This window comes from Heterocephalus glaber, unplaced genomic scaffold (genome assembly GCF_053883595.1).
Source record: "Heterocephalus glaber isolate CG9 unplaced genomic scaffold, H.glaber_assembly_v1.0 deba00001600, whole genome shotgun sequence".
In the NCBI taxonomy this organism is placed as follows: domain Eukaryota; kingdom Metazoa; phylum Chordata; class Mammalia; order Rodentia; family Bathyergidae; genus Heterocephalus; species Heterocephalus glaber.
Window position 1 is genome coordinate 12,321,567 of NW_028258372.1, and position 13,382 is coordinate 12,334,948.

Sequence of the window (13,382 nt, forward strand, 5' to 3'; positions counted from 1 at the left end):
ATTAGTAGATCCTGTATGTCTGAGGAAGTTAAGAGATGATTTGTGTTATTCTAAATCTAACTTCATTAGATCTCATCAAAACTTACAGCGTTCATGAAGTCAGGCCCAGGGCTAGGAAGGCTCTCAGGATATAAAGCTCAATAAAAGACCTTCTAGGAAAACACCTACCAGGTAGGGGAAACACAAAATAGATACTTGCACATTCTTGATATATCCCAGCATCTACAGATACTAAGATTAGAAAAGGGGTGTGTATGTGTAGAAATTTGAGGTAGAAGGCATTTTGGAGAAAATGTTACAATTCTCAGAGTAGATTTTGATTCTGGATGGGGAAAAGAAGGCAGGGTAACTGAAGTGGGATAAAAGGGAAAATTTAAACTACTTGTCATTCTAGAGCGAGGTAACTAGACACACTTAACTCTTATTGCACCGTATTTACTTATTTTTGCAATCACATTTCTTGAATACTTCCTATGAGCCAGGCACAATCCATTGTGGGAAGTATAAAAGTGAATGAAGCATGTTCTCAGGGAGGGTATAATATTGCATAGATTAACCTAAAGTTGAATATTTAGGCTCCCAAGATCTACAGACATAGTGCTAAGAAGACTGGGGAAATGTACAGGTCATTTCTGGCTGCAGGATCTAGGAAGGTAATCACAGTTCAAGGGTCAGGACAATACTTGTAGTGAAAAAGAGCTGATTTCTTTTTATTTCTATCTGGGTAGTATTTTAACAGGTATTATCCCAAAGGATAAAAAGCTGCAACGAGGGAACCTTGTCTTCATATAAATGCACCACAGTGCACTTTCTCGTTCATTCCCCGCAGGTTATTTCCCTTTTAAATCTCTTGGGTCTCACAGAAGCAATCAACAAGGGAGCATTTCATAAAGAGACACCCTGAAAGGACAAAGAAGAGTAACTGGTGAAAAAGCCCATCTTGAGGTGACATCCCTCATGGTTACTGGGAATTAAAGATGGAAATTTGGAAACCAGGTTTGGGAATAAGAAAACGCTCTCCCCAAACGGAATTATTTTAGAACTCAGCAACCAGGGGTTAGAACTCGGGCTTCAGTCCACCTTGCTCAGAGTTGGTTTGCAGGCGCAGGTACCCCTCTGAGGGTTCTTTCGCCCCTCCGCGAGTCCCTGCTGGTTCAACTCTGCTTCTGTCAGGTTCAAGCTCCGCGGTCCCTGGCCAACACACTGCTAGGTGGGGATGTGTGCGCGCGCGCGCGCCGCCGCCGCGGGGGCAGAGAAGGCGCTTCTGCCCTCAGGAGCGCGCACGCCGCGCCGAGGGGCCCGGACGCGCGCGCTCCCGGCTCACCACCTCCTCCTTCTCAGCCCGCCCCCTTCCTCGCTTCTTCCTGCCGGACAGTCCCCTTCCCTCCCCTCCTCTCCCCGCCCGGCTCCCTCAGCCCTCTCAGGGCTCTGTCGGCGGCGGAGTGAACGGGACTGGCCCGCTGCAGAGCGAGGGCGGCGGTGGGACACCGGCGCCCGGCAGAGTTGTTGTTTCGGCAGCGCCCGCGGAGACGTGAGGAAGTGAGGTGAGGCGGCCTCCTAGGGGCCCGAAGGTGTCCCGGCGGCCCGGAGCCGCGGGTTGGGCCGGGCCGTGCTGCTCGGGGGCACGGCGTCCGGGGGGAGCCGGGAGAGGTCGAGGTGGAGTCCAGCTCGGGACTGGATGCGGAGGACCGTGGGAGGACGGCGTCGGGCGGGCTCAGGACTGCCGGCCGCCTCCCGCTCGCCGCGGTACTCCGGGCGTCTGCTCCTCGCGGCTCAGGCGGGCGGGGTCGGCGCCCCTCACCTGGGGGTGGGGAGGTGGCTTCGGCGGCCCGCGTCTCCTGCGGTGCCCTCCTGTGCCCTCCTGACGTTGCTGCCGCCTCCGCCGCCGGCTGCTGTGCCGTGGCTGCCGCGGCTCGCAGTCCCATCAACCCCGCTTCGGGGGGGGGGGTCGTTTGGTTAGGGTGTTTTTTTACCCACAACGCAGGCTTCTGTTCGCAGCCGAGTCTTTCCCTTGCTCTTCCCTTTCCTCCAATGAGCACTGCCCGCCTCCTGCTCCTGTGGATGTGTGTGGTTTTGCAGCCTGCCTTCGTCCTGGGCAGATTTCTACCTGCAAGAAATGACCGAGCTTCAAAGTTGGCCGCCTGAGCCATGACGAACACCCCGTCCCCGCCTAGATTGTGGGTGTCCAGTGCCCTGATAACTGAGTCAAAGTTTCTGGGACTGGGCTCGTACTTTGCACTGGTCGCCAGCGGTGCAGGGCTGGGCAGTGCGTCAGCATGTGGAAAGGGGCCACTGGCCAGCGGGAGGTGGCCGGGCAGCAAGGGGCTGAACTGACAGGCTTCATTTCCGATCCCGAGGCAAAGTGTCCAGGTCCTTGTGTATTCTCCGTGGACCTCTCAGAGTTATCTTAGAAAACGTACTCAATTTTATTTAGGTGGGCACTTGCCGAATTGATGGTTTCATGGAAATGAACTGAAATGCCAACCTCATTATACTAATGGTAAGGAGAACTTTTGCTTGGTTGACAGATTTCAGTGGTGTTTGGAAACATTTCAAGGCCTACATTTCTGGCACTGGAGGGTTTATGAAATTTTATTACATTTAAATTTTCGTGCGTGTGGTGGGAGATAAGTAGTTGCATGTGTTACATACAATTTAGAAAACAATATCAAGAAAACTGACTTTTCTCATAGTTGTGTTTACATTTGGTGTCTGCTGCACTTCTATAGACTGCTGCACTTGTGTACTTATAATGTCAGAAGATAGGGACATGCAGTTTGTGGTCAAATTGGAAGTGGATTTTGCTCCTGGAAAATATTGGTCTACAAGCTGCTAGCACTGGAAAAGTGGCCTCTGATTCATATATCCATATGAAACTGACGAGACTGCAAAGGAAAAAGATGAATTTAGCATTTACGTCATCAAACTGTATTAAACGTTCACCTGCTTAGGAAGGTAGCTAAGACTTTGAGTTAGATTGGTGTCTATAGTTTTGTTTTTTTTTTTGGTACCAGGGATTGAACTCGGGTCCTTGCGCTTGCAAGGCAGGCGGGGGAACCGCTGAGCTAAATCCCCAGCCCTTGGTATCTATACTTAATTGAGGATATGTTTTGATACTGTTAAGTCATCTGAGAAGAAATAGATGAGGATATTACCTTAGATTGTATTCTAGAAGGCTGGAAACAAAGTAGTAGATCTCAATACTGTTGGAGCAAATAGTAACATATAAACCAACCTAGAAAGGTGTGACTGTAAATGTATGAAGTTTCTTTCTCTTTTCCATCTGCATTATTTTATAAGTATTTTGTATGGTGCAGTTGTGATGTTCTGAGAATTTTTGTTTCTTTGATAATTGTTTCATGATCCAGATCATTTTCTTTTCACTCTAGAGGTTATGGTGTTTATTTTTTTAATGATGGAATGTTATGTGAAACAGAAGTTTTCATGTTCATCGGTTCCCCAGTTCTGAATATATGACTAGTAAAAACTTGTACTTTTTTTCTTTGCCTTAACCCAAAGTTGAAATTGCTTAATTACTGTATATTTATTTGAACTCTCAGACGGTATGGCATCAAAGCTGAAAGTTTTAGGGCTAGGGGTATAGCTCAATGGTAAAGCAGTTGCTTTACATGTATGGGACCCTGTGTTTGATCCCCAGCACCAGGATACAAAAACCGAAAAAGCTGAAAGTCTTACCATTTTCTTGGAGTAGTCAAAAGAAGGAATTCTGTTTTACCAAGTAAAAATATTATGTGTGGGAGATAGCCAGGCTGGTAGATACTGAACTCAGTAGCAAGGATTTCTTACATAGTATTGGGAATGTAGGACTGGGTCCACATTCCAGCTTACCATTGTTTTCAGATGATCATTACTCGATGTAGGGTGTTTGGGGATTGAAGTCAGTACCATAGCCTGTGGGAGTCTGAGACACACAGCTTTTTTCCTTCTGTCTCAACAGTTTAATGAAATGTTACATTCTTGTAACTCTTGCCTAATGGGTCAGCCCTGGGGCCTGAGATGACCAGTAGCCCAAGGCTGTTCCAGATGCTGTTCCAGCCCAGGGACTTCTTATGGGAATAGTCTTATGAACATTTGTCACAACAGACAGGGGAAGCAGAGAAAGGACAGACTGAGCCTGAGTTATGATAAAACATGCTCAGTTTTTAAAAAAGAGCCTTAATGTTGAGATTATGGAGAAAGACATTGCTTCACTTGACTTCTGGCTTGTCAGAATTGAAAATAATTCTTATGGACTGAGGATTTTGCTCAGTGGTTCCGACGCCTGCCTCTCAAGTGAAAGTTCCTGAGTTCGATCCCCTGTACCAAAAAAAAAAAAAAAAGAAAAAGAAAATAATTCTTACTTTGTAGTTAGCATTGGAATAGGGTATAAATAAGTATGTGAATATCAGTGGACCCTAAGAAGAAAGAGTTAATGGAATCAGGCAGAATTTGTATCTCAACATTGTCTTTTTTATACTTCATTTATTTTCATATTACTCTTATTCAACAAAGATGACACAATTGTTCGAGTTTAGCTCATACTGACTATTTTTTTGTTACCTTATGATTTGTGGTGTAATTTTGGGGATTTTCCTGGGAAACTTTTAGGCATACGTGTATGCTCCGTTGTCTTAGAGTTAGATGTGGACTAGGATTATTAGTGTACTTGAAATTCTGAGCTGTCTTGTTTTCTAAATAATTGTAAAAATAGCACAATTCCTTATAAATACTCATGAAAATTTTGGTTACAGGCTGTGTTGTTGTGATAGACAGTACAGCCAAAAATATATTCAAGAAACTTCTTCTCCCTTTCTCACCCAGCTTAGTAAGCATAAATAAGAAGTAAGAAAATATTTTTTTTCCCAACAAAAGCCTGTTTTCCCCAGAATATCAGCTGTATCAACTGCTTGCTATGCTAATTTCTTTTTGCCTGTTCTGAATTCAACAAGCACTACGTGTCATCCATGGCAAAAACTTAATTCTAGTAGGAGATTTTTAGTAATAAAGGTCCCATTGAGGAATGCAAGCTTGTGGTGGGGAATTTGACTGTGAAATATGTTATGAAAAATTTACTTTTTTATTGCAATGGTTTTCTCTGTACCAGACTTCTCAGTTGGGTGGGGTATGGGTACAAATATAATAATCATTGTATTTTTTCTTTCATACCATAAATTTCTTTTTCTTGTTCTCCCAACCCATTGTTAAATGAACCCTTGCTATTGTAGGAGTGTGTTGTGTCTTTGTGGTGAGTGAAGCTAAACAAAGCCTGAGAACCTTGACCTTGGCTGATAATTCCTGAAGCAAATTCTTGCACCTTATAATTTATTTGCTTTCAGATGATATCAATAGGCATTTGTTACTCTCATTTTTGAAGGGAAATAGGAATTATGAAGACACTAAATATGTAACCAAGAACAGGATTTATTGAATTGTACACATGGAGGAGGCTAGAAAATTAATTGTTAAATTGTTTTGACTGTGATCCACAATCAGAAATACATTTTATGTCTTGTTTCAGCGTGTGTGTGCACAAATACAAAATTAAAAGAAAACTTTGGTGAAATACTCTTTATCTTTTCAGGGTCTTGCTGAGTTGGCTCATGCTGCTTGTAAGAGCAGTTGTGCTTATCTCTTTCCACCTAGCCTCAGGTTCAGTGATACTGTGTTGTAGCTTGAAATTGGCCATGGTGGGGGAGTATTTACCCCAGGGAAGTCGGGAACTGGTGTAATTCTGCCCCCTCCCCATGGCATAGCAAGTTGTTAAATATTTATAGCACATCACTATCTATAACACATTTTAATTTATTATATTGATTTCATTTACAAAAAATGTAGGTTTTAACCCCAAAATTAATTTTACACCCAACTAATGAATAACAATCTAGTTAAAAAAAGAAAAAGGAACTAGTTTAGCCCATTCTCCTAACTTTGCAGATGAGTATGCAAAAAGCCTGAAGTCTAAGGTCATATAGCTAGTTATTATCTAAGCCAGGGCTCTGGACTCCTGAAGTTGATTTTCTTTCTTTCTTTTTTTTTTTTTTGGGTACTGGAGATCAAACTTGGGACCTTGTGCTTCTGAGGCAGGCAGTGGCACCACTGAGCTAAATCCCGGCCTACCTGAAGTGGTTGTTAGTGGGTTTCTCTTTCTGAACTCAAGCCATTCATTTAATTCAACTGAAGTAGTTCAATGGTGGCAAACCTATGGCATGTGTGCCGCATTGGGCATGTAGAGCCCTTTCTGTCAGCATACAAGCTAAGTTGTCCCAGCAGCTGAGCATTGGATAGCAGTTGTTTTTTCTAAACTAAAGCCTCAGTATTCCAGTTTAATTGCAGCATTGACACTTTGTGATAAATAAGTGGGGTTTGGGTTGCAGTTTGGGCACTTGGTCTTTAAAAGGTTCGCCATCACTGACTTAGCCTGTGTGAGGCCTTATGTTAAGCAGTTTGAGTAGAGATGGATAAGGCATAGACCTTGGCCCTGAGTTCTTCAGACTTATATGTAGGGTTAAATATGGCAACAAAGATAATGAAGGTAGAAAGTAAGGGATGGTGAAGAGATAAAGATACTGGAAGAGTTTAGAGAGGAGAGAGCGTTTACTTTTAGTTGTAAGGATAAGGGAAGAGATGACATTTTAATTACACTTTGAAGAATGGGTAGAATTTGGATCTGTGGAAGTAGAACAAGTAGTATGCAGAGAAAGCCTTTTCTGGACCAAGGGACTTGGTGATCAAATAGGGCAGTGGTAGTGAAACTATGGCATGTGTGCTGCAGTGGGCTATTTGTATCATTGAAAGTTCTAAAAAGTTCACCTTCACTGGCATAGGGTCATGGACAGGAAAAAATAAACAGTGAACGAGCTAGACAGGAGTAAGCACCAAATGCCAGAATGCCAGTTTTGCCTTCTGCTTTTCAGCTTGTCTTTTCATTTTTGGATCCAGAGTCATCTAGTGCTTCTTAACATTGAACAACTTTTCTGTGCTGTGCTCCTGATTAAAATATGAGCCATAGCTGCTGGTGGTGGCACACACCAAAATCCCAGAACTTATGAGACAGGCAGGAAGATTGCCACAAGCTCGAGGCCAGCTCAAATTACATAAGAGAGAGAGAGAGAGACCTTTTCAACCCAGCTGCCTAACAAAAAGGAAAAAAATTTGACTTAGCACCTTACAGTAGAAGCTGCAGGGAAAGATTATTAATGTTAGAGAAACAACCTTGAGTTTACCAGTCCTAAAAAGTGCTGGAAAGGGAAAATATTTTCTTTGTAAGGGGATACTAGTGTTCCTTTGCTTTACATTAAACTGGCTATAGCAGAGCAGGAAGCAGTTTTGATGGCCTTTTCAGAGAGTCTTTTAAAATGTGATTTCTAAATGACTGGATCTTAATATCCAGAAGCAAACATGGTTGAGGCAGAAAGGTAGTTTATAAAGATCTATAGCAGAGTCAACTAGCTTCAGAATTTTGAGTAGCAGTACAGGGTATTTAATATCAAATCCAGTTGTGAGGGATTGATGTATTTTTAATTTTAGGAACTTCCTTGGACTTTCAGCATTTATATGGATTGTATGGCTGGGGGTATTTTGAAGTCCTAGGTGGAACTTGCCTTGTTCCACAGGGGAGTTGGGTGGCTAGAAATGAATGTAAATACCAGCAAGTTGTGTCTGTTAATCATATTGAAGCACTGGGAACAATTCTTAAGCTTTTCTGCTGATTTCACACTTACTGCTTCTAATTAAAATGATGCCCAGTTGATTTGAAGAAGCCTTGCTTCTCTCTGACCTACTAGTTCTGAAAGGTAAAAGCCTTCTTAAGAGTGTTGTCCAGGTAACAACACACACAGAGACTAATAGCTCATCACTGAAATGTGTGGAAAATTTTAGATCTCACGGTAATGAAGTTGCTATCGTAAATAACTACTTGGTAAAAAGCAGAGTTCTGGAGATGAGCCTTGGTTCTAAAATAAGTAAGAATTGTGCTACTGCCATACTGTTTTCTTCATTTCTTTAAGTTTCTGATATGTTAACTGTGGTGTCCTGTCATTTTAGAAGGCTTCAGCAGTTCTGTATGAGCTGTTACCCAAATAGCACAATGAGAGTTTACATACAGCATGGCCCTGATACCTGAATTAAATAACTAATCAAGTCACCACAGAAGTTTTGGTACATTAAATTTCATAAATTGAGATTACTATTAGAATCCTTTCAAGTTTTTTTCCTTTTGTAGTGCAAAGTGTGGTGTTGTAGTCTTTACTTTAAACTCTATTCATTTCTGTAGATGTATGTACTGTGTATGTGTATGAATGTCATGTAACCTTAGTTGTTGGAATTTGTGCTGAAAAAGTAGCACACCTGGCAAATTACTGAAAATAAGCAGTTTGGCTTGTTGAAGACTATCACGTGAAGTATTCACAAATATGAAAGTAACGCAAACCCAGAGGGAATTTTTATATGACCCATTTCCAGGAAAGAAACATATTTTAAAAGGCAAGTGTAGGGTTTATGCACATACTAGTGAAGAATTTCTCAACTTCACCCCTACCCCACATATACATCCATACTGTCCTCAAATTAGACTTCTACTACAGGGGATGCAAATAGCAAGCACTATGTTTAGAAAAAACAAAACACAAACGTCTGGTTTTCAATCTTAAGAGGCTGTCTTCGTTACTTTTCTCTTGTTGCTGAGACAAAATACCCAACACCCAAAGTTAAAAGAGGAAAGGTTTATTTAGCTCACAGTTTGTAGAAGTTTCAGTCCATAATTGGCTGGCTCCAAGACAGGGTGTAGAGCAGAGACAATTCATGGGAGGCAGGAGGTAGCAAAGCAGGCAAGCAAGGGACCTTAATCTTTTACTTATCCAGACAATTTAGGGTGGGTAGCACTCACACGCTTAATCCTAGTGCCCTCAAGCCTACCATTGCACCATGAGTCAATTCCAGTGTCACACACTCTAGATCCAGCCACCTCTGAAAGAGCCCCACTTATGATTGCATGAGGCTTTGCTGGTTGGCTCTCTTCCTCTTCTTTTTTGGGAGTAAAATCAGCTACAGTTTCCTGCTTTGATGCTTCTTCTGCATTATTAGATACTTCAACTCTTAGATCCTGAATAGCAGTGGTATTAGTAAATCGTGCTTGTTCTTCAGTTGATATAGTTACTGTATTTACATTATCTACAACAGTAGCCGCAATGGAAGTAACTTCAGGCTCAGGAACAACGGGAATAGTTCGACAGTATTAGTAGTAGAAGTGGAAGCACTGGCATTGGCTGTTGCAGCAGCTGCTGCAGCTGCAGCAACAGCAGCTGCTGTTTCTGCAGCAGCCATGGTGGTCATAGTGGTAGGAATGTCTGTTGTAGGAACTGGGGCTGTTGATGTGCTGCAATCTTCTTGTTTGCTGCTTTCTTCAGCTTTGATCATGGCATGCAGGTTTGATTTTGTAATAAGACCTTCAGCAACAATGGTATTCTGGTATCCTTCAAGATCCTCAAGTTCTTTAGGTTTGGTCCAGTGGGATTCTTTAGTTTGAGAATTGTAATAGTAAGGCTTTCCAGAGTCAGATTTATATTCCTTCCCAGGGCATTTAGATAACAGTTGCTCAGCAGGTGTTTTAAGATCATCTGGTTTCTCCCAGGTGGACTGTTTTGTTTCAGTATTGTAGTAATAAGTCCTTCCATCAGGTGATTTATGTTCAGTCCACATTGATTTTGCGCCAGATGCTGCACCTGCTGCTACATCCATACTATTTATTTACCCCTGGTGGTAAGGCAGGTTGTATGGAAGCCTGAGACATATGAGACATCATCATTCCAGGCATTTGTCCCATTGGTGGCCCTCACATAGGGGGCATCATTTGTGGCATCGTTCCATGAGGTACAGGAGGCATATTTGTTCTCTGACCCATAGGGTGCGTGCCCATTGGTGCATAATGCATGCCAGGGTGCCCTATCATGAGGCCTCCATGCTCGGCTCCAGTCCCCGGCCTCATTGTCAGGCTCAGACTCCTTCTCCTGCGGCCAATGCTGCTTGCATGAGGCTTTGGGGGGACATCTATGCACAAGCCATAACAGAGGGATAACATGTATTTTTTAAACCATGGAGAGTGTATTCTGAACTTGAACATGTCATTTTGTCCTGTGGAGGCCCTCTGTTAAAAAACAGTAGGGCCGAGGATTTAGCTCAGTGGTTTCGCCGCCTGCTGCGCAAGCGCAAGGACCCGAGTTCAATCCCTGGTACCAAAAAAAGGAACAGTATATAAATGTAAATAGTTGTTAGGATGGTTTTTAGGTATTTCTTTAGTTTATTTCACTGTAAATTTATCTTATAGCGCTATGAGTTGGTTATACACCTACTTAATGAAAAATAAACCACAGGAGGCAGAAAGTATGGTTTCTAAGGTTCTTTTAGAGTATAGTAATTTGTTGTTCAGCAGCTATGCATTTGACATCAGACTTCATTTATCATGGTATTTTTCCCAAAGTTCTTCTCTCTTGTACTATATTCTTTTAAATTTGCCCTGTCAGTGGTCATTTTTGGACTGTTTTGATTTGATTTTGTCTCATACTTTTTGTACAAAGATCTATTACCAGGTTGTATTATCTAGTTCTACTGAGTGATAATTCAGTCAGTGTTTCCTCTATCCCAGTGATGATAAACCTTTTAGAGCTTTCGGTGATAGAAACAGCCCAGTGCAGCACTCTTGCTGTAGGTTCGCCACCACTGCAGTATCCTTTTCCCCCTCATTATACTAGATGTACTATAACACTAGCTTAAGCATCCTGGCAAAGTCAATAGGAAAGTAGGATTAGATACCATCATTACTCAGGTCCTAGGAGCACCTATTTGCCAGGGCTATGTGCAGAATTTTTCTACATGAGTTATGCACTTTGATTTTTCACTGAGTCTAGTTCTAAATTTTTTTTTAAAATTTTGACATACGTTTTACATTTCTTGTCAACATTGTCAGTAGTTTTGATAGATAAAGCAGATTTCTCCTATTGCATTTGGTATCACAAGCAAATTAGCCTTCTCTTTCACTTGAAAATATCAGATAAATTTTGGAGATAATCTAATAATAGGTTCGAGAAACTTTTTTTTTTTTTTTCTTTTTAGGATTTCACATAAAGGTGAGATCATGCAGTATTTTTGTTTCTCTGGTTTATTTAATTTATCATAATATCCTTAATGTTCCTCCATGTTGTTGGAAATGGCAATATCTTCATCTTTTCCTTCCCTCTCCACTTCCTTTTTTTCTTCAAATTTAACTGCATATTGTTCCTAGACAATCTCAGGTCATATTTTTTTCCCCTTAAAAACAATGCCTTCACTCACAGTCTAAACAAATGAAAAGTTCAGGATGGTATGAGTCCCATTTGTCTTAAGTCCTGGTATTGTGTGGATTGACCAGCAGCCAGTTCTGATGATGGTGATAGAAGCAAATGTGTTAACATTTTCCCATTCTAAGCCATCCTTAATAAAATCACATGTGGGCTTACATCATTCATGTGGTAGTCTAACAGTACAACCATGCCATTTAGATCCATGTTTTCACCAATAAAAGATGGGTCATTTCTGAAATTAGCAGTTTTTGAAATTGATTTGTTTTGTAGCCCCTGTCATAAAAAGGTTTATTCTTTCTGGGCTCTGTTCAGCAAACTTTCCTTTGATTGAGTTCATGTAATCTTTGATGGACTTGTTATAAGCTGGTTTTTTTTTTTTTTTGCAATTAGTGGTTCACAACAACATCAGAACCAACGATTATGGTGCTTTTGGTATCTTGCCCGCTAGTGAGTGAGTCATCAGTGTTACCTTGTTCCTACTGGCCATCTTCCTTTCTACTTCTAGGCACAGCCCACACAAGATCTTCTAGCTCTTGTATCAGAGATCATCTCATTGTATCTGATGATGTCTGGCATTGTGGCTAAAGGGAGACAGCAACAGCCCTAGCTGAGCAGGAGCACAGGTCTACTAGGTGTGGAAGTGGTAGGTGGAGTGTTGGTGCAGATAGAAGGTGGAAAAGGCCCGCTTTTAAGGGTAATTCATATTCATTCTCCCCCCTCTAAATTTTTATCCATTGATAAGACACTTAGGTTGTTTCCACCTCTAGGGTTTGTGATTTCCCTAAGAGGTTCTGATTTCATTTTCTTTAGGTACATACCCAGTGGAAGGATTTCCGGGTCAGATGGTTCTATTGATTGATTGATTGAGACAGGGTCTCGCTGTGTAGTTCAGGATGGCTTTGTTTTTTTGTTTTTTTGGTACGGGGGATTGAACTTGGGACCATGCGCTTGTGCAGCAGGCGCCAGAACCACTGACCTAAATCCCCAGCCCCAGGATGGCTTTGGACTCACTGTGTAGCCCAGGCTGGGCTTGAACTCTAGGTGATCCTCCTGCCTCAGCCTCCTGAGTGCTGGAATTACAGGCGTGTGCCACCAGATTTTTAGTTTTTAAAGGAACTTCCTTATTGTTTTCCATACTGTCTGTACAAATTTACATTCCTGTCAACAGTGAACAGAGATTCCCTTTTCTCCACACCTTTGTCAACATTTCTTTTTTTTGGTTATATGGCCATCCTGATAAATATGAACTGTATCTTTCTTTAGTTTTGATTTGCATTTCCCTGGCAATTAGTGCTGTTGAGCACCTTTTCACATATCTGTTGGCCGTTTGTATGTCTTTGGAAAAATGTCTGTTCAGGTACTTTGTCCAATTTTTGGCTTGGGTTATTAGTTTTTGCTGTGAAGTTGTGTATGTTCCTTGAATATTTTGGATGTATATTAACTCATCATACAATATTTAGTTCACACATATTTTCTTCCAGTCTGCAGATTGACTTTTAGTTTTGATTGTTTCCTTAGTTTTGTAGAAGCTGCTTAATTTGATGTCGTCCCCCTTATTTACTTTTGCTTTTTTTTTTTGGTACCGGGGATCGAACTCAGGTCCTTGCACTTGTGCAGCAGCCGGTGAAACCACTGAGCTAAATCCCTGGCCCAAGTTTTGCTTTTGTTTACTGAGCTTTTGCTGTGATAGCCAGCATCATTGCCAGTGCTGATACAAAGGGGTTTGGGGCCTATGTGTTCCAGGAGTTTTTTTTTTTTTTCCCATTAATTTTATTGGTACATTTTCGGTATAAAAATACAGTTGCATTCATCATTGGGATCTTGTATTTTTTTCCCCTTCCCTTGCCCTCCCTTTACCCCCTCCACCCTTCCCTATTTGCAAAGACCTTGTTTCCATTTTTTTCCTCTCCTCATATTTTTTCCTTTCCCTTTTTTCCCTTCCCCTACCCCTCCCAATTCCCCTTTTCTTCCTGTTACACAATATCAGATATACATTTTTTAAAATTACAACATTAAGATCTAGGAGACATTACCACAGATTTTATAGAA

The 13,382-nt window shown here is 41.7% G+C and overlaps 1 protein-coding gene across 5 annotated transcripts in view; it reads left to right on the forward strand.

The window, feature by feature from the left end:
- The first annotated feature begins 1,373 nt into the window (after nt 1–1,373).
- The window catches only part of Rabgap1l (RAB GTPase activating protein 1 like), a 725,139-nt gene continuing 713,130 nt past the window's right edge, over nt 1,374–13,382 (forward strand). For 4 of the 5 annotated variants that reach the window (XM_087194125.1, XM_004853402.3, XM_087194130.1 and 1 more), the window contains exon 1: nt 1,374–1,544. The gene's annotated coding sequence lies outside the window, so the exon portion shown is untranslated. Of the gene's footprint in view, nt 1,545–2,434; nt 2,501–13,382 lie in introns of all 5 variants that reach the window. The other variant, XM_087194126.1, reaches the window with a different exon arrangement.